The sequence below is a fragment of the Pithys albifrons genome, chromosome Z (assembly GCF_047495875.1).
Source record: "Pithys albifrons albifrons isolate INPA30051 chromosome Z, PitAlb_v1, whole genome shotgun sequence".
Lineage (NCBI taxonomy): Eukaryota > Metazoa > Chordata > Aves > Passeriformes > Thamnophilidae > Pithys > Pithys albifrons.
Genome location: NC_092497.1, coordinates 37,588,804 through 37,614,653, shown reverse-complemented (window position 1 = coordinate 37,614,653; position 25,850 = coordinate 37,588,804).

Here is a 25,850-nt window from a genome sequence, read left to right as displayed (position 1 = left end):
TGGGAAAGGCTCTCCCCACGTGGGTATGCCCTTCCAGCCTGCGCAGTGGATTTTTTACCCTGAGGCTCAGGGTGTGCAGAACTGGCCCCACCGTTTAAGTCCTGAGGTTCATCTGCCACAACCGAGCAAGCTTGGACAGTGCCAGTGAAGTCCTCAAGGACTAGAACCTACAGCACCCGGCATTTCCCAGGAGGTCTCCCATCCAAGTACTAATCCGGGGCTGACCCTGCTGAGCTTCTGAGATCTGACTGGATCGGATGTCAGGGAGGCATTTAACTGCCTGGCTGGATAAGTAGTAAAGAAAAAACAGCTCTTTCTTTATACAAAACAGCTGGCGTGAAAACTCTCTAGTATTTTGTACAGGTCTCAATTTCCTTCCCTCTCTTTTTAATTTACCTATCTTCCTAAAGCATTCTACTTTTAATAGCGACATTTAAAATGAGCACCAGCTGCTAGTAAATGAAAGGTTTGAGGTTAGATTACCAGCATACAGACTCGGTATCATGTGCAAGCAGGCAAGCACTGCAGACAATTGCTTTCTGTCCACAGAAAATAAGTGAATCTTGTGGCAGAGTGATGACAATTCACCAAGAACCGCAAATTATTCTCTGGTTGGTCAATAAGATGTTAATTATACTACTTTAACCCAGGTCAATGATCTTAGCTTTTATTGCAAATGAAATATTTAGTTTTAGAAATGAAAGTATTTAGTACTAACATATTGCTATTGCTCAAACCATAGCTTGCTTCTTGTATGAGATTACTAGGCTGATCAGCTGAGTATGTCCAGTCAAGTAATAATCTTTGTGACTGTAATTTCAGGGAGTATAAATAAAATTTTATTTTGCTCTGGTTGTATCATGTTGACAGAACTGGATTTATGAATAGGTCTAGACTTGAAATCCAGGTCAGGTTTGCATATGCTGGTTCAATTATTTTCTGAAAGAAAAAGTGTGTAATTATTGTACTCCTTTCTTAACCTCGATTCAAAAGGCTGTTCAAATAAATGCTTTTGTTGTTGTTGTTCCCTTATCACTTTCCCCGTTGCATAAAAGAGTTTGGACCTCTATATGACAGTTCCTTGAAAAAGATCTGTAGCTTCCTTATAGAGTATGGGGATGATGCTAGGGTTGCTAGTAATGAAAATTTGAGTATTTTAATTAAAAACTTCTTAGACACAATATGGTTAAGAACATTAACTCTAGTTAATGATGTTCTGCATGGTGCAAAAAATCTTTGAATATCTGCATGTAACAGCTGTGTACAATTTTAATTTATCTGTAGCACTCTGACACCTACTGTACAAGATACTTAAAGTCTTACTCAAGGTTCTTCGTTTGCAAGTATAACAAATGGAACTATTTACCCAATGGTTGGAGCTCTCTATTTCTTTCAGTCAGGAACTTGCAACTCTTATTTTACTAGGTGAGGCCCAGCCTATGCACTGAAGAAGAGCAGTGTGCACCCAATAGGATCATTTGTTTGTTGTTCTAATGGCTAGTTCACAGGAAAATGGTTTTTAACATTCTTTCAGTTACTCATCATCAATTCCCAGTAATTTTGTTGACAAGTCTTTGCCACAGCAGGTTATATACATTGCCTGTGATTCTACTGACTTCCAGGGAAGGAAATACTGTCTAAAATGAGTCACAAATACCATGTGAGAATTGTAGGAGCAAAGGTGATTGTTATGCACAGTATAGAGGGGCAAGACTGTTATCTTGTGTGCAAGATTACTGTCTTTACTCTTTTCCTGTTTAACTGTGTTATTTATTAAATGACTTCAGAATTTCCACTGTTACTATGCTACAACATGCTTTTAAATAAGAGATGAAAAATAAAATACTGAACTGACTAGGTCTCTAAAAACCATATTCCTGCTTACCTTGTATAAAATTTTGATTGAAAAAAAAAACAAGGGCGTTTTTTGCATTTCTTTTTTAGGTCTGGCCAGAAACTGTATGCTGCTGGAGACCTAAGTGAATTGTAGATTTCTTCAAGACCTTATTAGAAAACATATGACCAATAAATATTTTTTTATCACAGAAGAAATGTGCAGTTTTATACCTAACTGATCTTAGAAAGTGGATAAATACAGCATCAGGTATTTCTTTCTTGAAAACCACATTGTAAAAAAAAAAAATAGAGTATTCTTGGTAGCATTTGCACCAAATACAGAGTTCTGTTAATATAAACGAATAGGTAATTTTTTTATTCACAAATTTTATTTAAACATTCCTTGACAAATTAGAGCACTGGGCAAGCACTGACCATTTGAGGTTCAACAAGGGAAAGTGATGGATTCTGCACCTGAGATGGGGCAACCCTGGTTGTATGTACAGACTGAGGAATGAGATGCGAGAAGACAGTGACACAGAAAGGGACCTGAAGGTCCTGGTTGATGGGAAGTTGAATATGAGTCAGCAGTGCCCTGGCAGCCAGGAGGGCCAACTGTGTCCAGTGGGACATCAGAAAAAGCATCATCAGGGAAGGGATTGTCCTGCTCAGCTCTGCACTCAGGCAGCCTCACCTTGAATACTGTATGCAGCTCTATATAAGCACAATATAAGAAAGATACTAAGCCATTAGAGAGTGTCCAAATGAGGGCAACAAAGATGGTGAAGGGCCTTGAGGGGAAACCATACAAGGAGAGGCTGAGGTCACTTGGTGTGTTCAGTCTGGAGAAGAGGAGACTGAGGGGAGATCTCTCTGCAGTTACAACATCCTTGTGAGGGGAAGGAGGAGGGGCAGACACTGATCTGTTCTCTGTGTGTGGTGGTTTAAAGGTAAACCGGCAGGAGATATGAACCCAACACGAGTTACAATTTAATACAAATATTACAATAAATGCAATAGCACAAAGAGAAATTGGTTTTAACCCACAAAACCTAGAGGCATAACCCAGCACCCTGGGGCACAAACACAGTGGGATTTGTTAGCCCCTCTTCTGTGACCCACGTGGTTCACTTGAGTCCAAAGTAAAAGGAGGTGAAAAACCTGTTGGTGCAGATGATGGTCGCAGTCTGGTCAAGAGTGGTGGTTTCCTCCTGTTGAGGTTCTGGTCCTCCTCTGAATCCACCGAGTGGTCCCAGAAGTTCCAAATCCACAAGATTATATATCCTCAGGTTCAGGTGGGAACACCCAGTACCTCCCCCAGGTCAGGGAGCTCCACAGTGGATGATCTAACTCTGTGAGTTATGGGGTGTTTTTGGAATCACTGATGGCCCATTAGCAGACATGACCCCTCAGGCTGGGTGTGGAGGACTTCCTGGAAGAGAGTTATCACAGCTCCTATCTCACAGCCTTATTTCTGACCCAGCTCACACCCTGGGGGATCAGGTGTGCTCTGGGTAGCTACTGCAAATGGTCCACTGTTAACAGTTCATGAGAAATGACATAGAGGGTTTTAGAATACACATTTTTGGTCACACCCACACAGTGATAAATTGGTCCTGTCTTGCTGAACTAGGACACTGTGGTGACCAGTGTCAGAACCTGAGGGAAGGGACTGAAGTAGTGTTAGAGGAGGTTTTGGGCTGGATAGTAGATAAAACTTTTCACAGAGGGTAGCTGGGTGATCGAACAGACTCCCCAGGGAAGTGGTCACAGCACCAAGAGTTGAAGAAGTCTTAGGCACAGAGTATGACTCTTGAGAATGGTCTTGTGCATGGTTAAGAGTTGGACTTAATGATCATTTTGGGTTCTTTCTAACTTGGAATATTCTGTGATTCTGTGATTCCATAATGGAATGCTAAGCATTCAAGGGTACTGTGATTTCACTCGCTTTTACTAGCTATATTCAAAAAGCATTGTTCAGTTGTTTATAAGTCATCAAAATGTTCTCTTTTTCTGAAGAAATCAGGTTTGATACATTTACCTATTTAGAGATTTTCTAAACAGCAGGAAAACAGCAGAAATTGCATCTCTATTTCAGAATAATTAATTTCTGTATAAAACAATGTGTTTTTTTCAGGAAGAAGATTAAAAAGTTTGTTACAACAAAAGATTACCTTTTGAAAATAGTACAGGTTATGTGACAGACCTCTTAAAGTCTATTCCATAGAAATAATATATCATAACTTTCTCATTTGAGGAATAATTCTTGTGTAATGAATATCTTTTGTTTTTGTACTCTCCTATGTTTTATGTGTTTTGGTTCAGATGGGTTATCATTGTCATTTTGCCCTTTCTTTATTCTTCACAGGTATTTCCAGCTCTACCAAGCATAAAAAGTGAGGCAGAACTCAAGCAAACTTGAATGTTTTTAAGTTTCAGGGTTTTTTAGTTTATGATTTTTGGTATGGAAATGGGGGATTGGTACTTTTTTTTAGCCAGAAAATTTTATTTTTGTAGGCTGCTTAAGAAGCTACACTAGAATACAGCATCACTGCCTCCTATTCATATTTGCCTTTAAGAAAATAACACTTTATTTCTGTAGCCATCACTAAAAGTACAGCTGTGTTGAGTGCATTCCAAAAGTGTTAGCACATATTAGCTTTGAAAACCTTGAATATATGTAGAAAAAGGGTAAGCTAAACATTAAAGAATATGCTGCTTTCCAATCTCTTTCATCCTTGTCTCATTCCCAGACTGTGTGTATTGATTTGATTTAGAGTGACCTATAAACTATAATTCCTGAAGCACACTGGAGAAACAGGGGAGCGAGGATTCATAAGGCAGTTTGAATCCTGGGGCAGATAAAATTTTCAGGCAACTTCACTCAAAAGTTGAGATACTTAACTGGAACTGTTTCCCCCTTCACTGTCAGAAATGCTACTCCACGTCCAGTCCTCTCCATTTCAAGCTAGCTGATGAGTTAACTTCTCAAAGAGAATTAAATGGTAAGCTCATACTGCCCTATCAATATTGAAAGGAATTTTCAAATGAATATCAAGTGCAAGTGATGTGTTAAAAACAGATTTTACCAATGGGCAGATAAAACTTGCAAATTATACTACAACCTCAGGAACTTATAGGAAGTTATATGTGTAACTTGTATTATAATTAGAAAATCTCATAGCTGTATTAAACTTTGACTGTGCCTGAAAGTCTGTCCATGGTGATAAATATTGGAATATGCTCTGAAGGCCATTAAATTTGAAATATAATTAAAGTGCAAGTGACAGATTTCATTATTAATGTTCTGGGGTTTTTTAAAGCACCTTCTCAGAATCCTCCTTGGATTTAATAAAGACATTAATTGATAAACTGCCACAAAGTCTTAGGACTAGTTAACAGCTTTGCAGGTTGGAACCAACATCCTTAAATTACTGGGGTCATTACAGGCTGCAAAACTCAGAAGTAATGGGCTTAAACATTGCTTAATAACTGCCAGCAACCTTTGTAGCTCCTTTAACTTCAATAATTTATAAGTGAAAATTCCTATTGTGGGCATGGTGAAGGGAGGGAGTAGAGTTCAATGCTAGGGTATCAAAAGGTCATGTCAGAAAGATCTTCAAACCAGCATAATTTTTAAAAATATTGCTGCCTATACAATGAATATCCAGTAACGTCACTCAGGGTGATTTTACATAAAAGTAGCAGATGAATGCCCCCACAAGTATAAATTAGCATAGTTCTTTCTAGAATCCATTTCTTTGCTCTGATTTTTCCTCCAAAATTTACACTTATGTGAGCTGAGAATCAACAAGCTCTTCTCTGTCAGACCTTGCCCTTTAGGAATATAAATTCCTTCAAATTATTTTGCAAGCAGACACAACTTGCTCTGCTTAATTTGAGGTAAGATTCATATGTATTTGACATCAAATTCATTTTGTGCTTTTGTCTGTCTGTAAAATAGCGTAAATATGTCCCCAGCATATTTTTCTTTAATTGAACAATAAACTTTCATCCTATGTACTTGTTGATGTGTTCAGATAAACATGCTATGACAGATTAATGCAAAGTTTAGTACATAATATTCACCTGTACTCTTCTCTTGATCCAATATACTTTGATTATTATGGAATATAGATTATCTCATGCACTGCAATATTTTGAATGCCAGACTAATTATCGAATTAAAAATAAACAAACCAAAAAACCCCAAGCTGCCTTTTATGTTTCATACAAAGAAGATTTTCTGTTTTGAGCCAGTGATTAAGTTTGCAACACAGCTTGTATCGGATATAATGTGCTTGACAAAATCCATAATGTTACTTGGATATCTTAGCAATCATTGGCTTGACAGAGTCCCTACAGCTGACTTTTGCCATATGCTGGAACTGCACTAAGAATTATGATGGTTCTAACTGCAGAGGCATAACTGAATTAAGGTAATTTCCTGTCATGCCATCATGAGACTCCTCAAGTAGCTCTTTAGACTAAGCAGACTTTCCTGTCAGTTATCATAATTTAAGATGCAAAGAATCTGTTTATCCTGGAATAAATGCTTACAGAAGTCAATTTATTGACTCAAAAAGGTTAGTACACAGAAATTAAGTTACTATAAGTTTAGAGATAAAGCTTTACATAACATTTAAAATCATTGCTGTTGCTTAACAACACCGACACAATCATCATGAAGACCACTATTTGTAGAAAGTTGTCCCAAGGTGATACTTTTTTCAAAATGCTTGAAACTTTGTTGTTTCTGATACATCAGTACTAACTCTAACTTTTATGAGAAGCAGCCAATAAAAAATGTTCCCTGTTGTTGTCCATTACATTCGTTGTTACTCTGTGAATACAAATAATTTCTAAGATATTACTCAAAGTGGGAAATTCCTCTTTGGCATATAAGACAATACGTCATGAAGAGAACGTTTTTAATGTCTCCTTACTGTCACCTCTGTCCTACAGGTTTCTTGTATTGGCATTAAACATTTTATGAAATCTTTGTGGTATTTTGCTACCAAGCACATGATGGCACTTCACATTTCCCTTTGCTTTCAAAATCATCACATTCTAATACTATATGATGCTGAAGTCCTGCTTGATTTTCTTGGGATAAAATAATACTTAAACATCTTTTTGATGCAAATGGTGTGCGTTGTGTTGTATCCAGAAGTGACTGGTTTTTTCACTGGTTGACTTTAAAGAGAGAGCACTACTTCTTGTTCTTTTTACTGAACTCTGTCTAAATTCTGTTGTGTCCCAAACAGTTCATATTGCTTTTCTTCCTCAAAAGGATGAAACATTTAGTCCTGTAAAAATTGCCTATGTCAACAATACTCTATAATGCCAAGCACTCGTATTCAAACTCTGAGATGTACATAGAAAATATTAGCAGTATATTAGTTGTTTATAACACCATTAAATGGTAAAAGAATGGTTATTTTCCCTTTCAGCCTTCTTTGTGATACACATTGTCAGATGATATCTAATTTAAAAACATTCCATCATTTTCCCATAAAAAGGTAAAATCTCTTGAAAGAAGGCATCTGGATAATATTCTAAGAATGGAATATGAAATTGGGGCTTAAGGAACAAGCTTACTAAATTTGAACCAGAAGAACAGTTGTTCTCCAGAGTTTCTTCTGGTTTACTTTTTAATGCATTTAGCTGTTAAGTCTATGAAGAAAATCTTGAAAATAAGTGTAATTATGTAATCAATGTCCATGTGAATTTTTAGGAAGTCTGAATAACTGTTCCAAAGTGACAAGTATAGACAACATGGATAGAGTTTTGAAATAATCTAGTATGAAAAGTATGTGTCTTAACATTTAATGTGAATTTTAGTTAAGGAACTTTATTTAAAGAAACCTCCAAAGATATTAAAAATTTTTGCAAACTGTGCATCATTAGTGTCATGGTGCATCATATTCACAGGAGAAAATCAAGCTTATGAAAATGCAGTGCTTCATGAATCATCCAGACTACAACTCTCTTTGGGGGATATGTCAACATTTTCTTACTGACTGTCTCAACACCAAATGTTTCCTTGTGGTAGAATATTTTTTGAGTAAGAAGTGACACTTTTAGGAAAGGGCTCATGTAAAATCATCTTCTTTTTGGCAAAATATTTTTCAAGAAACAGTATTCTCAAGTGTTAAACATCATTTTAATTTCAAAGCATATCAACTTGTATGTTACGAGTTTATTCTTTGGACTGGTTATTAACAAAGTCACCAAGATTATTCTTGGCTGCAAGTCTTCAATGCCAGGCCATTAAAATTTGTCCTATATCAGAATAAACATACCATTTATCTTGCAGTTTAACAACATTTGGGATACTTTCAAGGATTGTGAATAGTTTCCATTTAAAAACTTTGGATTTACTTACTCTTCTTAATACATTTAGCATTTAATCCACAAAACCTCATTTGATTACAGAAAACATTGCAGTCCACAACATTCTGATGATTTGAATATGCATCAGAATACAACTATTATGGTTGATATGATCAAGTCATTTAGCCACAGAGGCATGAAGAATGCTCATAGAACTGCATTCATAAAAATTATTCCTTTCAGCAAACGCCTGCCTCACTTACCTATGCATGTGTCATAGCATTGCCTTTCTGTAGCAATGTATTTCTTACTTGCAAGATGAATTTATTGCTTTGAATCCCAGTGTTTTTATAATTACCCTGAATGTACAGAAAACTTTAACAAAATTTGTTGATAAAGACATACGATCACTAGATGGATACAGAAACAGCACAGATTAGTAAGAGTGTAATAATACACAAAATGAATTATGCAATCATGTACTTATATAAGGACTCAAAAGTAAACCTCCTTCTGGGTTATTGATTCTTTCTGATAGTTCATTTGAAGCTTAGTCAAATTTAATTTAGAAAACAGTCTGTCCCATCTTTATTAATAAACATTTTTTGGAAGAAATGTATTACAAATATGGTGGGCCAACCTTGGCAGGCCACCAGATGCCCACAAAGCCACTCTATCACTCCCCCTCCTTATCAGGACAGGGGAAAAAAAATAAGATGATAAGCTCATGGGTCAGTATGAAGGTTGTTGAAAGAACCAAAGCAAAGTCTATATATGGAAGCAGAGCAAGTAAAATGATTCAGTCTCTTCTTCAGCATATGAAGTCCACTAATGTCCCGGGAAGTAGAGTCCCAGTAAGGAAAGCAGTTGATTCAACAAACATACAAGTTAATAAAAAGTTCCCCCTCACCCCTTTGTCTCAGTTTTTTATGGCGCAGCAACTGTCATGTAGGATGGAATGCCCCTTGGTTCAGTTTGGTTCAGCTGTCCTGGCAGTGTTCTCTCCCAGTGTCTTGTTCTTCCCCACCCACAGGCCCTTACGAAGTTGAAGAGTTGGGGAAGAGACAACACTGATGGTATGGGAGCACTGTTCAGCAGGAGCTCAAACACTGGTGTGTTATCAACACTATTCTTGCCACAAACACACAGTAGACCACTGTGACAACTGCTGTGGGAAAAGTTACCTCCACCCCACCCAGAACCAATAAAAATATAACAAAAATGTGGAGGTAGAAGATTTTCTGAAAAATATAGACTAAATTTGGTCTTAGACTTGGGTAATTTCTTGAATTTATTTATCTATTTTTTAAAAATGTGAAGCAGATAATTTATATATTGTAGATTTTCCAAGCTTAGTTTTGGAATTTTAAAATGCTGTGCCTAGAAATTTTAAGCAAGTCTAAAGAATTCCTTAAGGTCTTATTCTTATGATCTGTATTTATAGGTGATTTGTTTAATGAAATTCATGCTATCATTAGTGTTTTGTCAGAATGTTTGATAAAAGCAGTTCTTTTTTTTGCTGTTTCCAGGAATGCATTCAGATATATGTTTTAACATCCAAGGCCCTATTTAGCTATTTAAATGAGATTGACTTGTTGATTTTCTTGAAGGAAAATGAAAAATACATGTTGAAATTTTGAAAGCATTGCCTCAAACGTCATGATTTTTTAAGAGAAAGTTTTCTCCATGAGGATTTAAAAATCAATAAAACCAGCAAGCATAAATAATATTGGAAAGACTGTCTTGCAACAAAAGCACTCGAACTTTTTACTTCCATCTCTTTTGCGGAAGTTACATAGAGAACTGGTCACTATTGTGAACTTACTTTTTAAATATTTGGTAGCAGTGACTGACTCTTCCTGCATCACAGAACATTGTATGGGTATGTGGGCCTTGCATCTAGGTCAAATTATTTTTATACTACCAAAATTACCCAGGAAAATATTTAACTTCAGGTTGGTTGAGCTACCTCTGACAGTGATTTAACTGTCTGTGGACCTAGTGGCAAATAAGTATGAAAAGGATCAGTACAGAGGATGAAAATAGCAGAATGTAATCTGCTCTACATTGCTCTGCAGAAAATATTTTCAGTGTCACACTGTTAGTAGATTTTGGAACAAAACAAATGGTTCTCATATTACAGCATTACAGACATAACAAATTCTGGCTGAATGCTGTGTAACAAAAATGCAAGTAAAATGTCACAATGATTCATTCTTTAGGTTTTATATGTTTATATATCCGTGAATATATGTATAAATGCTATTATAAATCAACAGTATAAAACATAAATGGCTATAATTTGTAAGTCATGTGATGTTTTCAAGGTTGTAGGTAATACTCAGTGTGCCGACAAGTGACCTGAACATTTAGAGGCAACACCTGACTGACGATAAAATGGAAGCTTCTTCTCCATGCTAAAACCTTTACCATTTTGGCAGTATTCTAAATTTATGTAGAGCTGATTATTTTCCAGTTTCTGTATTCTTTCTTCCGCATCTCTTCAGCTACTTACAGGCTAAGCATAGCAATGCTCTCTAACATACTTTGGTTTTCTAGGCATAGCTGAAATCACTTCCTTTTCCCAAAAAGTGTCTTTCATTTTGATGACTTTAATTATTTGGGAGATTGTATTTCAGTCAGTAATTGCTGACTCAAAAGGCTTACTTTCATATCCTTGGTTAATAACCTGCCTGTAAGCCATGCAGTAAAAATGGTTTAACAAATTATTTGGTAAGGATTAATTAAGCTAGCCAAACAAAGAAAGCTAGTCATTGAAAAAGTAAGAAAAAATACATAATACCTTTATGTTGTTGACAGTGGCTGGAAACCCAGACATGGAAATGAAAATCTATTCTGCTCTTCACTCTGATGTTTTATCCTTCTGTCTCTCTCTTTGTGTGAGTAACGTCCTAATTCTAAGTTAACCAAGTTCCCCTGACACTGTGAATGCCGTGGTTATGTGATAATGTATAAGCTGTGCATGGCCAGGCTACTTTGGAAGATCCTTCTATAGAACATCTGGCCAAATGTGGGCCTGCAACTGCAAAAAGCATGGGGCAGACCTCAGAATACATGTAGAGAAACAGTGGCCTTAAAATTAGAGGCTGCAAAAGGAAGTGGAATAATTGGAAAATCTTAAATTTCACATTATGTGTGAAATTACACCTTGTATTATATCATGATGAAGAAACAATTTAGAAAATCTAGAAATACTAGAATAAGTTCTTCCAAAAACTGTCTTTCCAAAAGAAGGTTGTTTTGAAGTACTCCAGCCTATGAAAGATTTTCTGATGGGCAAAATTTATTTCAATGTCTCCATGACAGCAATTTGATATATCTGAGCTAGCTTTCAATACAAGCTTAGATATTGCATACCCATGACAACACATTGCTAATTCTAAATGGCAAAATATTCAAGGAGATTTAGGGAATCTTCAGGGAAAATATGTAAGGAAGTAAAAAATTTGTTCTAAGATTAGTGATGTGCCTGGAGTGGGTCAGGGTGTATCAGTCTAGACTAGGGGAAGAATGGACTGAGAGCAGCCCTCCAGAGAAGGATTTGAAGGTAACAGTGGATGAAGAATTGGACACAGGCCAGCAATATGTGTTTGCACTTCAGAATGGCAACTATATCTTGAGTTAATCCAAAGAAATATGACCATCAGGTGGTGGGAGATGATGTGTCCAGTTCTGGGCTTGCCAGTTTACGAAAGACAGGAAACTACTGGAGACGATCCAGCAGAGAGCCACAAGGATGATGAGACTGGAGTATTTCTCACGTAATCAAAGTCTGAGGATTCTGCCTATTCAGCCTGGAGAAGAGCCAGGGATCTAATGAAAGCATGCAAGCACCTTAAGGACAGAAGGCATGAGAATGAGGTCAGACTATTCTCAGTGGTACCCTGTGATGACAGAAAGGGCAACAGGTACAAATTGAAGCACAGGAAGATCAATCTCACCATGAGGAAAATGTTCCTTGCTGAGAGCATGGAACAGACTGTCTGGAGATATTTCTACATGTTCCTGTGCTACCTGCTGTAGGTGAACCTACTTTATCAGGAGGATTGGACTAGATAACTTGTAGAGCTGTTTTTCAACCCAATTCTGTGATTCAGAGTGTTTCTGCATGGTTCTGTCCCTCTCCTCCAGGCTCGCAAGTCTTTACAGGTTGCTCAGAGAAGCTATGGATGTCCCAGCCCTGGAAGTCTTCAAATCTGGGTGGGATGGGGCCCTGAGCATCCTGGTTTGATGAAAGGTGCCCATGGCAGTGGAGTTGGAACTAGGTAATGTTTAAATATCCATTCAGATGTAACTCTTTCTGAATTCATTATTATATGAAAGTGTTAGTTCTTGGTGTCATTCCCCATGTGTAATATTGGAATTTAATGCTATGACCATCAAATTTCTTTATTTTAGTAAGATCATACACTACATTAAATAAAACTATGTATGCATTTTAAATACTCCTTTGGCAAGGAAAATCCTCCATATGAGTAGGTATTATTTGCTTTACTAAAAACAAATTACCTTTGCAAAAAAATTACAAATATGTACCCTTACAATTGAAATTGTAAACCTTACACCAAATCAAAATAAATACAAAAATGTGAGACTTCAAGACAGCATGTATGAAAAGAAAACAAGACAGTGTAATTATATATGATGAGTTGTAAAACACTGTGTTGCTTAAAGAAAACCATACAGACTATTAAGAAGGACACGAATAGGAGTTATGAAGCTACATTTTTCTGTTTATTTCTTTCCACCCAATTTCTTCAACTACCACAACCCTAGCTGAGTTATAATAAATAATCCATTAACTCCTTAATCTTAACTTTCAGTTTACTAATAAAAAATAGCAAGACCAATACCCACTGGAACACTTCACGAGGTGATGTAGACTCTAATATCACAGTTTTGAGCTCAAGAACATGTAATGCCCTTGTAGCTACAAAGAAGTTAACATCCCTTTCCCTAGGAGAGAAGTTGAAAAATGCAAAAACAAATCATGAAGACTGGGAATCAGTTTGGTAGCAATAGTAGCAGCTAGCAACAAAACGGAATTGGTCAAAGTATGTAGGACAGTAAAAAAATATCTAATGGGAGCAGAGGGTCTGTTCAAGCATGTTGGTTTATTTTGCATCTTGATGGGGAAAACGTTGGGCTGCTGCTCAGCTTGTTATGCTTAACCTTGTTTGATAATTTCCTTTTTGTGAGCTAAATCAGCTCAGTAAGCAGGAGTACTAGTGGCACAGAGAGAGCAGCTCCCATGCAGACAGATGAAAAGAGGAAGAGAACCACTTAGCAGTGCTGCAGATCTGCTTGCCCACTCTTTGTATCACCTGTCGACCTACATAGACTGTCTTGATAGAAATTCTGTCTTTCTGCTTAACATGTGCTTCAGGTACTACCCATGAACAACTACAGTTTGCAAAGCATTAGTGCCCATTTCCCCATTACATGTCTCTGGCTATACTGAAGTATCTAACATTTCTCCCATAATTGTTTCCTCCATTTATTTCATTAGAATGATATTCTACCTTTCTTCTTAATTGAAAATAAGCATAATTTCACTTCTCTATTGTCCTAGTTCAGCTGGAGGGACCAGCTAACCCTGTGTGGTGGTGATCAAACCTGTGTATTCCCCCCCCTCTATTCATTCCCCAAGGACAATGGGCCATTAGCAGCAGCTGCCCAGGGAGCCATTATCACTTCACACCCAGCCTGAGGGGGGCGGAGCTGCTAATGGGCCATCAACAGCTCAACAACCCCTGGCTCCCAGAGTTAATCACCCATTGTGTGAGTCCCCGCCCAGGGGGAGGGACTGAGTGCTCCCTGAGGGTACATAAGTGGTGGGTAAGAAGACCTCAGGACCTTCTCGTCGGATCCAGAGCAGCAGCAGGACCTCGACAGCAGGAGATCCCCGCTCTCGCCCAGACCACAGCCCTCGCCTGCACCAACAGGTTTTTCTTTTCCTTTTGCTCTGGACTTGGGGGAGCCACAGGGGTCTCAGCACAAGGGCAAACAAACCCCCTTGGGTTTGTGCCCCAGGACACTGGGTTATACTGCTGGGGTATTGTGAGTTGAAAGCAATTTCCCTTGTGTATCAGTGTTGTTATTGTAATATTATTATTAAATTTTAGCTCTGACTTATAATCTCTCTCGTGGTGAGTTCATTTCCCCTGCTGGTTCACCTTCTAACCAGCACATCTTTTGGCGCCCAACGTGGGGCACGAGAGAGAAGTCAGAACTACAATTTCATTTTGTGTATTTGGGTACAGAAACTCCCTGACTACCATGTTGCTTGATGTATTCATGTGGATGGTGTATCTGGGCCTGTTCATATTTCGACACATGGGGAACCATGTGCCTGTTTTGATGCTCTCTTTAATACCAGGGAGAAGGATCAAAATTGCTTTATTAATATACTATGTTTATGTTGTCATAACATCAGAAGCAATGAATTTCATTGTGAATGTATATTCAGTCTGGTCTGCCTGTCCTGGTTTGGGTTGTTACCTCTGGGGTCTCATTAAAAATAGCACCCAGACTGTGGGGAAAACAGGCGGAGATGGTTACTTCCACCTTTTCACCTCTGCTACAACAATCATTGAAAATATTGAGCTTCCTTTTGATGTTAGGGACAGCATAATCCTGCTGTTAGTGTTGCTTTGTCTCCTCTGTACTGTATACACCATGTTTAGGGTCAGAACTGGGCTCTCTAAGGAGACTTGCTGGAGGCCTGCCCTGGGAGTGGATGATGTTGAGTGGCACGGGAAGTGGGAAGATATGGGCCAGTATTTGGAGACCTTCTCTCCTCAAATGATCTGGAAATTCACCCCGGAACAACTGCAGGACCCTGCCAAAATGCTAAGCTATGTGAAAGGAAGATGCTCTGGTAGTCCCAGAGATGTGCAGCTCACAGCAACCTGCTGGGCCCTGGCCACTGCCTACCGCACACTGCTTGGTGTGGTACAGCATCATCAGGAGGAGGAGAAAAGGAGCAAATCCACAGGCGCCATGTCCACCCAGACCATGACTGAGCCAGAGAGGAAGAGAGATACATCAACTAGCGCCATGTCCACCCAGACCATGACTGAGCCAGAGAGGAAGAGAGATACATCAACTAGCGCCATGTCCACCCAGACCATGACTGAGCCAGAGAGGAAGAGAGATACATCAACTAGCGCCATGTCCACCCAGACCATGACTGAGCCAGAGAGGAAGAGAGATACATCAACCAGCACCATGTCCACACAAACCATGGAGGAGCCAGAAGGACAACAGAAACCGATAGCAGTTGCCCCTGTCCAGAAAAGAAAATCAAAGACCAAATCAGTTCGTATAGTGCATGACGAGGAAGAGTCAGGACCTTCATCTCAAGCAGAAGAAATGGAGCCAGAAATAATCACCCGGTCCCTATCCCTGGGAGAGCTGCGTGAGCTCCGGAGAGAGTTCACACGACAGGCAAACGAGTCCATCTTGACCTGGCTACTTCGAATCTGGGATGCTGCAGCCAATGATACAATTCTAGATGGGAGTGAGGCAAGGCAGCTGGGATCCCTGTCTCGAGATGTTGTCATTGATCAGGGCATTGGAAAGAGACAGGAAACTCTCAGCCTCTGGCGGCGACTGTTGTCAAGCGTGAGGGAGAGATATCTTTGTAAGGAGGACCTCCACGTACAGCAAGGACAGTGGAACACGATGGAACAAGGTATCCGGTGCTTAAGGGAATTAGCCGTACTGGAGATAATCTTTTCAGAGGATGAGAGATTCCCTAAAAGTCCAGATGGTGTCCAGTGCACATCCCAGATGTGGTTAAAATTTGCACGACTTGGGCCAGAAATGTATTCTCGCTACCTTGCAACATTGCAGTGGAGAGAGGGAGAAGACAAGGTGGGTGCACTGGTCAGCAAACTCAGGATTTATGAAGACACTGTCACTGCTCCATTACGAGCCCATGTCTCAGCTGTGGAAACAAAACTGGCTGAACTGGAAGAGAAGATTAAGGAAGGACTCTTCCATATCTCTCCAGAACAAACAAGAGTCTCCGCCATCAGAAGCAGGCGTCTTCCAGCTAAGGAGAAAGGGTACACTCCACGCGGCAATCTGTGGTTTTACCTCCATGAGCATGGAGAAGATATGAGGAAGTGGGATGGGAAACCCACCTCTTCCTTAGCAGCTCGGGTACGTGAATTGCAAAGAGGCACAACTAACACAGGGAATTCTTTAAGGTTGAAGGCTGCTCCGGTCTCTCGTGGGCAAGGCTCCAGACAGTATAGGAATGATGATGTTATGCCCGATCCTCTTGAAGGAACCTCCCGGTCATATTCACAGGGAGAGCGCAGTGAATACCATGACCAGAACTAGGGGGGCCCTGCCTCTAGCCAGGTAGAGGAGAGGGACAATCGGGTTTATTGGACTGTGTGGATTCGGTGGCCTGGCTCATCAGACCCACAGAAATACAAAGCTTTAGTGGACACTGGCGCACAATGCACGTTGATGCCATCAGGATACGTCGGGGCAGAATCCATCTCTATTTCTGGGGTAACAGGGGGATCCCAACAGCTGACTGTACTGGAAGCTGAAGTCAGCTTGACTGGCAAGGAATGGCATAGACACCCCATTGTGACTGGTCCAGAAGCCCCATGTATCCTTGGCATAGACTACCTGAGGAATGGATATTTCAAAGACCCAAAGGGACTGCGTTGGGCCTTTGGCATAGCTGCTGTGGAGACAGAGGAAATCAGACAGCTGAGCACCTTGCCTGGCCTCTCAGAGGACCCTTCTGCTGTAGGACTGCTGAAAGTTGAAGAACAATTGGTACCGCTGGCCACAGCCACAGTGCACCGTCGGCAATACCGCACTGACCGAGACTCTGTGACCCCCATACACAAGATGATTCGTGAGCTGGAGAGCCAAGGGGTGGTCAGCAAGACTCACTCACCCTTTAATAGCCCCATATGGCCAGTACGAAAGTCCAGTGGAGAGTGGAGGCTGACGGTGGATTACCGTGGTCTCAATGAGGTCACACCCCCCCTGAGTGCCGCTGTGCCGGACATGCTGGAGCTTCAGTATGAGCTGGAGTCCAAGGCAGCCAAGTGGTATGCCACCATCGACATTGCCAATGCCTTTTTCTCCATTCCGTTGGCAGCAGAGTGCAGGCCGCAGTTTGCTTTCACCTGGAAGGGGGTGCAGTACACCTGGAATCGACTGCCCCAGGGGTGGAAACACAGTCCCACCATTTGCCATGGACTGATCCAGACTGCATTGGAAAAGGGTGAGGCCCCAGAACATCTACAGTACATCGATGACATCATTGTATGGGGGAACACAGCAGGGGAGGTTTATGAGAAAGGAAAGAAGATAATCCAGATTCTCCTAAGAGCTGGTTTTGCCATTAAACGAAGTAAGGTCAAGGGACCTGCTCAGGAAATTCAGTTCCTAGGAGTGAAGTGGCAAGACGGGCGTCGTCAGATTCCAACAGAGGTGATCAACAAAATAGCAGCTATGTCCCCACCGACCAGCAAGAAGGAAACTCAGGCTTTCCTAGGCGCCGTGGGCTTTTGGAGGATGCATATCCCTGAGTACAGTCAGATTGTAAGCCCTCTCTACCTTGTGACACGGAAGAAAAATGATTTCCAGTGGGGCCCTGAACAACAACAAGCCTTTGAGCAGATTAAACAGGAGATTACCCATGCAGTAGCCCTTGGGCCAGTCAGGACAGGACAGGATGTGAAGAATGTGCTCTACACTGCAGCCGGGGAGAATGGCCCATCCTGGAGCCTCTGGCAGAAAGTACCTGGGGAGACTCGAGGACGACCGCTGGGATTCTGGAGTCGGGGATACAAAGGATCTGAGGCCAGCTACACCCCAACTGAGAAAGAGATCCTGGCAGCGTATGAAGGAGTTCGAGCTGCCTCAGAAGTGATTGGCACTGAGGCACAGCTCATCCTGGCACCCCGACTACCAGTGTTGGGCTGGATGTTCAAAGGAAAAGCTCCTTCTACCCATCACGCCACTGATGCCACATGGAGTAAGTGGATCGCTCTGATCACGCAGCGAACCCGGATAGGGAATCCTAATCGCCCTGGGATTTTGGAAATCATCACCAACTGGCCGGAAGGTGAGAGTTTCGGATTGTCCTCTGAAGAAGAAGAGGAGCAGGTGACACGAGCTGAGGAGGCCCCACCATATAACCAGCTACCAGAAGAGGAGAAGCGATATGCTCTCTTCACAGATGGCTCCTGCCGCATTGTAGGGACAAGCCGGAAATGGAAAGCAGCTGTATGGAGTCCTACACGTCGAGTTGCAGAAGCAACTGAAGGACAAGGTGGATCAAGTCAGGTCGCAGAGCTGAAAGCTGTTCAGCTGGCTTTGGATATCGCTGAACGAGAGAAGTGGCCAAGACTCTACCTTTACACTGACTCGTGGATGGTGGCCAATGCTCTGTGGGGATGGCTGGAGCGCTGGAGAAAGGCCGGCTGGCAGCGCAAAGGGAAACCCATCTGGGCGGCTGAGATGTGGCAGGACATCGCTGCCCGGGTAGAGAAGCTGAGTGTGAAGGTCCGTCACGTAGATGCTCATGTACCCAAGAGCCGGGCTAATGAGGAGCATCGTAACAACGAGCAGGTGGATCGAGCTGCCAGGATTGAAGTCTCTCAGGTAGATCTGGATTGGCAGCATAAAGGTGAATTGTTTCTAGCCCGATGGGCCCATGATGCTTCTGGTCATCAAGGCAGAGATGCAACATACAGATGGGCTCGTGACCGAGGGGTGGATCTAACCATGGACAGTGTCTCACAGGTTATCCATGACTGTGACACATGTGCTGCCATCAAGCAGGCCAAGCGGGTGAAGCCTCTATGGTATGGTGGACGGTGGTCGAAATACAGGTATGGGGAAGCCTGGCAAGTTGACTACATCACACTTCCCCAAACACGCCAAGGCAAGCGCTACGTGCTGACCATGGTAGAGGCAACCACTGGATGGCTGGAGACATACCCCGTATCTCACGCCACTGCCCGGAATACCATCCTGGGCCTTGAGAAACAAGTCCTGTGGAGACACGGCACACCAGAAAGAATAGAGTCTGACAACGGCACCCACTTCAAGAACAGCCTTATAGACACCTGGGCCAGAGAGCACGGCATTGAGTGGGTGTATCATATCCCCTACCATGCTCCAGCTGCCGGGAAAGTTGAGCGATGTAATGGACTGCTGAAAACAACCTTGAAGGCGTTGGGTGGGGGAACTTTCAAACACTGGGAGCTGCATTTGGCAAAGGCCACCTGGTTGGTCAACACCCGGGGCTCCATCAATCGAGCTGGCCCTGCCCAATCAGAACTCTTGAATACTGTAGATGGAGATAAAGTCCCTGTGGTCCATATGAGAGGTATGTTAGGAAAGACTGTTTGGGTTAGTCCCACCTCAAACAAAGGCAAACCCATCCGAGGGATTGTCTTTGCTCAAGGACCTGGTTGCACTTGGTGGGTAATGCAAAAAGATGGAGAAACACGTTGTGTACCACAAGGGGACCTAATTTTGAGCGAGAAGAGTTTGTAATGTTTCATTGTATACATGTGTATATATATGTATAGGTAAAAAGGGGGTTAATTTGGGAATGACTAGATGGAGTGGAATAAGGGGTGGATAATGTCCTAGTTCAGCTGGAGGGACCAGCTAACCCTGTGTGGTGGTGATCAAACCTGTGTATTCCACCCCCTCTATTCATTCCCCAAGGACAATGGGCCATTAGCAGCAGCTGCCCAGGGAGCCATTATCACTTCACACCCAGCCTGAGGGGGGCGGAGCTGCTAATGGGCCATCAACAGCTCAACAACCCCTGGCTCCCAGAGTTAATCACCCATTGTGTGAGTCCCCGCCCAGGGGGAGGGACTGAGTGCTCCCTGAGGGTACATAAGTGGTGGGTAAGAAGACCTCAGGACCTTCTCGTCGGATCCAGAGCAGCAGCAGGACCTCGACAGCAGGAGATCCCCGCTCTCGCCCAGACCACAGCCCTCGCCTGCACCAACAGGTTTTTCTTTTCCTTTTGCTCTGGACTTGGGGGAGCCACAGGGGTCTCAGCACAAGGGCAAACAAACCCCCTTGGGTTTGTGCCCCAGGACACTGGGTTATACTGCTTGGGTATTGTGAGTTGAAAGCAATTTCCCTTGTGTATCAGTGTTGTTATTGTAATATTATTATTAAATTTTAGCTCTGACTTATAATCTCTCTCGTGGTGAGTTCATTTCCCCTGCTGGTTCACCTTCTAACCAGCACATCTATATATTTAAAAAACACTTTGCTCTATGAGGGAATATTTGTAAATAAATGTCTTATTTGTTTGTTTGTTGTGTTGTTGCCTTTTTTTTGTAGGCACATGATATAGCTAGAAAAATCAGGCAAACCTATCGGTGCATAAGCCATTTTATAACATCTAAGTTAATTTTTCTGCATTTGACTTGTTACCTTTTAATCTCAGACAGCATTAAAACCTTCATAACCCACACTTCTTTGGTTATTTATTTAATATCTCAAAAAACCCTCATGGCTCTATGCTTTTATTCTGCATTCATCTGTGGGTTATCATAGAAAATCATACATCTTACTTCATGTATATTTTCACTGTCATTTAGGCATATGATTTTGTACAGGAATTAGCATGTTTATTTTTCATCCTGTAAGATACAATGAATACTTTACCTGCCCATATATGGAAACAAAATTAATTTTCACTCTTTCTGTTGAGTTGCACTTACTAATATTATATTCTCTTTGATGTAATTGTATTAATGGTTTTACTGATTTTGTTCTGTGTTCTGTGAGGTGAGAGGTCACTTTGCTTTTGATTTATTTTGGATTTTCTGGGCTGATGGTACACCTAATGGTAACTTTAGAGCTTGTATGCAGTGTAGGAGTGATGAAGTTGAATATAGAGTCTATATCTGAAATGGTGGGATTTAAAATACTCTATTGAAGAGAGTCCTGCTGTTGTTCTCAGTTTAGCTTATAAAGAGAAACCTGTTTTCTAACTGGAACAGTTGTGTGTCCAAGAGTCACAAAGAACAACACGGATTATTTTATTTATAGATTAAATAAAAGATTTTTTATTTGTGACATAACATGGTAACAAAACAGCTTAAAACTATATATTCATACTGTGTATACAATATATGTTCTTGTATTGCTGATACATTCAGAAATAGATAGATGATAGATAGATAGATGGATATATAGATAGATGGATAGATAGATAAATAGATAGATAGATAGATAGATAAATGATCAAACATTCAGAGTCTTATCTTGTTTCATAAATAACACCTATATATGTAAGTATCTAATGCTCACCAACAATGACTAAAAAATTCTTTGTTGTTTCTGTACTTTTATTTTTTCCCACAGGTAATAAAATAAATGTCATTCTGTAAATACAAGGAGGAAGTGAAGTGCGGGATGAATATCTGCCGTACTTAAAAAGATTATTGACAAAACTGAATTTTAAGCGTTCTCTGTACAACTAGTTACATGAAAACAAAGCTTTTGAAACCAATGAAAAGTTATGATTGATTTGACAAATTTTCAAATCTGTAAAAAAACCCCAAACAGATGATGGAGAAGCCATGGAAGACAGATGAATTAAACCTTTAAGCATATCGCAGTTTTATGACAAGATTCTTTGAAGTGAACTGAAAATGCCATACTCTACCAAAATGCATAGTCTCTATTTTTGCATGATATGTAATACCAAGTGGAAATATAGTCTGGAAATATCATGAGAAGGAAAGGAATTAACAGTTTCATCATGATTCGAACTGTCTAGATATATGGAGAACAAAATGAGAAGACAAATTCAACTTCTCTGTGTAGAAGACAACAATTAATACCAATAGGAGAGACAGTAAACAGCTAGACTGTCCTTAACACCATTGTAATAGTCGACTCAGACAGAACGCTTAAACTCTGCATGTCTTGTGTATTTCTTACTGTGAACTAGTTTCTTGAAGAAAGAGTAGACGAAAAGTAGGTTTCACTCTACATACTAATTACAAATAACATTAAAATTGATATTGAGTTGTGGAGGGCATAATTCTGGCCTGGTAACAATGCATGCAGTTGAGGTTCTGGGAAAAGATGTCATGTCTTCTGATAGTCTGGAATTAAAACGGGGCAGTGAAATAAGAATTTGACAGGTTGAGTTGTTAGATTAATGCTGGTTTTTCCCTGGTCTGGAAAGCTAGCTTCACAGGATGAATGGTATGTGATACTGTAGGCATCCACAGAGAAACAGAACAGATCTGAAAATAAACTTGAACAAAAAGTGTTGTGGATAAAGTTGGTTCAAAACAAACTGGCATGTGGCAAGTTAATGTAGTAAACCGGGAAATTGCCATATGGAATCTGGGTAAATGTAGAGGTGTGTATTATTTAAATTTGGTTTGATATTGACTGAATTAAAATGAAACACTTATGCCAGAAGCAGCCTAGGCCTGTAGCTTCAATAACGGAGGTGTTACCCTGTCCAAGAAAGTTGCTCTCAATGCAGCAGATCTGTGAATTTTTAGCAGATTTAAGTGCTCTTGCAGCTTGGTTGTGGAGAAAAAGAGAACCAAGGTGTTAGGATTTAACTATTAAAAGATGCCTCTGCCCAAATTAAGATGCAAAAAAAGTAAATAAGACCATATGCCAAAGTCAATAGTACAAATTTTATTTAAGAGTAAATGTGAGGTAGAGAGTGAGGGGAGTAGAAGAGGTCAGGTGGGTGGGAAGGAAAGAGAAAGACAAATTAGCTAAGAAGATATAGATATCACTACCACATGGATTCTATTGCTGTTCATCTGCTTGGTGTTGAAGGTCACAAAGTATTCTTCTGATGGCACTGCATTTATAGAGTCCAAGTTCTGGACAACCACGAGATGGTTGCATATGTTTCCTCAGCTTGGGCTGGCATGAGTGTAAATAGTTATTTTCTTTCCCACAGACTGCACAGTGCAGTTTTCTCCAGTGTGCTAATTCCAAACCTTCACCTACATTTAGGCCTGTAATTAATGCCTCTCTTTCTCACAGTTTGTAACTGTGGGATTATTTGTCTGGATATGTTACCCAGATCTGCCTTACCTGGCCTGGCATCTTCCTATTGTTGCTGTCCATGCTTAAGTTCCTGTGTAGTGGCTTATTTTATGGGAACTTCCTTCTTTGATAGTGTTTTGAGGCAATTAATTGCATTCTTTAAGTCCTGACACAAGGTTCTTCGAGCAAGTAAAGGGGCAGAGAGAGAGGGGGCCTTTGGGTCCTATGATCCTCAAAGTGTGTAGCCTCACCCACCTGAGGTTTCTGCCTTGAGGTTCTACTGCTTTTCTTTATTCTGTTTAATGCAGTCAACTTCCTCGCTCATAAGGATGTCTTTCTACCACAAGCAGCAATGACAATGTCCTTGGACCTCTGTTTTCAAACTCGTTTGTATTTTCAAGGCCTTTGCTATTGTCCCATGCTGCACTCCGCATCATAGGAAGATGTACCTGCTTCCAAACTTCAGGTTGCACAAGTTCTCAAGATAAGCTGATAAGAAACAAGGACAGCGGAGGATTAATTTAGCACATGGCAAAGTCAGCCTAAAGCCTGTGATGTGTTTCTAGCAATGGCAACACTATCATTAATGGGAAAAAGCACTTACTATTTTTTTAGATTAGTCCTCATATAGCATACTAAACTGCTATCAAGTTCCTCAATGCCAGCAAATAAGATAAAAGACCATTATATATCATGGGTTTATAGTTCCATTAGATTATAGATTTGATCCATTCTCCTATAATTTTTTCATGAGTTGTTTCATATTTATATCTTTTTTCCTCCAGGAATTATTTGTCAAGACCTTTTAGAGAAAATGTGTTGACATTTTAAGACTGGTGAAAACACTGAACTCAATTTATGTGAAGTATGCTTTGGAGATGACATACTTCCATTTTGAGGTGATGATGGTTGAATAGAGCTTCACAGAGTAAGTCAGTATTTATTTTTAACATTTAACTTTTGGGATACAGCTCAGGATGATGTGCTACCGTAAAAGCTGAGACAGCTTATTTTTACATAAACAGTTATGATGTTTTTGTCTATTTACAGCAACTGTGAATATGCATACAATAGCTAGTGGGGCTCATTGGACAGATCTTTAAACTAGCCTGGAAGTGGAAAGGGGACAAAACTAGGGTCACTAGGGATAAGTGTTGGGATGGTGTGCCAAAACTTTATAAAACTGCATCTAGTGAGATCTCTTGATCTTCCTGAGGAGGTGTTGGCTACAATGTACCACACCCAAAATGTTTCTACATTAAATGTGCATGCTGAGGAACAAACAGCAGCAGCTCAAAGCTTTGACCCAGTTCCAGAGGTTTGGCATCACTGGCATAAGAGAAAATTGATGGGATAAGTCGTGTCTGAAGTGCTCTGTTGGACAGTTACAGGATCTTCCGGAGGGACAGGCAGGGCAGAAGAGGCAGACAGGGGTCACTGTATGTAACAGAAGGGTTGGAATGTATGAAGCTCACAGCTGGCAATGACACAGCTTACAGCTTTGAGTAAGAATTAAAGGACAAACAAATATTGTGGATGTCATCATAGGAGTCTGCTAGTCTTCTCAGCTTGGACAATGACATTGACAAATTATTCTTTGAGGAAGTAAGGGACACTTCCAGGTCAACTGCCCTTGTGTCTCGGTTTGAGGGGAAAAACCAAAATGTTTTACCCACAAGCAGGGGAGGGGCCTCCTCCACAATAATCACACCACTCTTTATCAAATTTAAGAAAAGGAATTTTAATACAAGAAGGATAACTGCTATATATATATATATATATGTAAACAGACTAGTGCAACCCACTTCCCCAACACCATAAGAGAAAAAAAAAAAACAAGAACAAAACCCAGCAGGTTTTCCTCCGGGAGAAAAGGTTATACTTAAGTGTCCTTGTCACAGCCCAGCTGGCTGCAGAGTGAGTTTCAGTCCCTCTCCAGCGAAACAGACGAGCAGTGAGCTTTCAGATGGACTCAGTCTCTTCCCCCTGTGTTCTCCGTCCAAGAAGCAGAAAGGTACGAGCAACCAGCAGCAAATCCAAGGCAGGCAGCAGCACGGCAGGAAAAAAGTAGTCCGAAGTAGGCAGCGGCAAGACAGCCAGGGAAAAACCCCAGCAGTAACCAGCAGGGCAGCCTGCCTCCTTGGAGCCCCCACTCCCCCGTTCCGCCGAGCCAAGACTCCGGAGAATATCCAAAAAAAAAACCAAAAGAGACAAACCTGCCCCCACCCCAGCGATCACAGTTAACTGCTTCTTTTGTTAACTGCTGGCCTGGGCAGTTAAGTGGCAGGGGAGAGAATTTACATAATAATCCCAAACTACAACATTATCCACCCCTAAATTCTCTTCCATGCCGATACTCTACATTAAACTTAAATTTTCTTTCAAATAATTAAGTGTTTACAAATACAGTAATATGAGTCGTTTACCCAGAGATAAGTTCCCCTTGAGGTACACATCGTGTCTCTCCATCTTCCTGCATCACCCACCAGGTGGAACCAGATCCTTGAGCAAAGACGACCCCACGAATGGGTTTGCCTTTGCCTGAGGCAGGGTTGATCCAGACTGTTTTCCCTAGCATACCTCTCAGGTGTATTACAGGGACT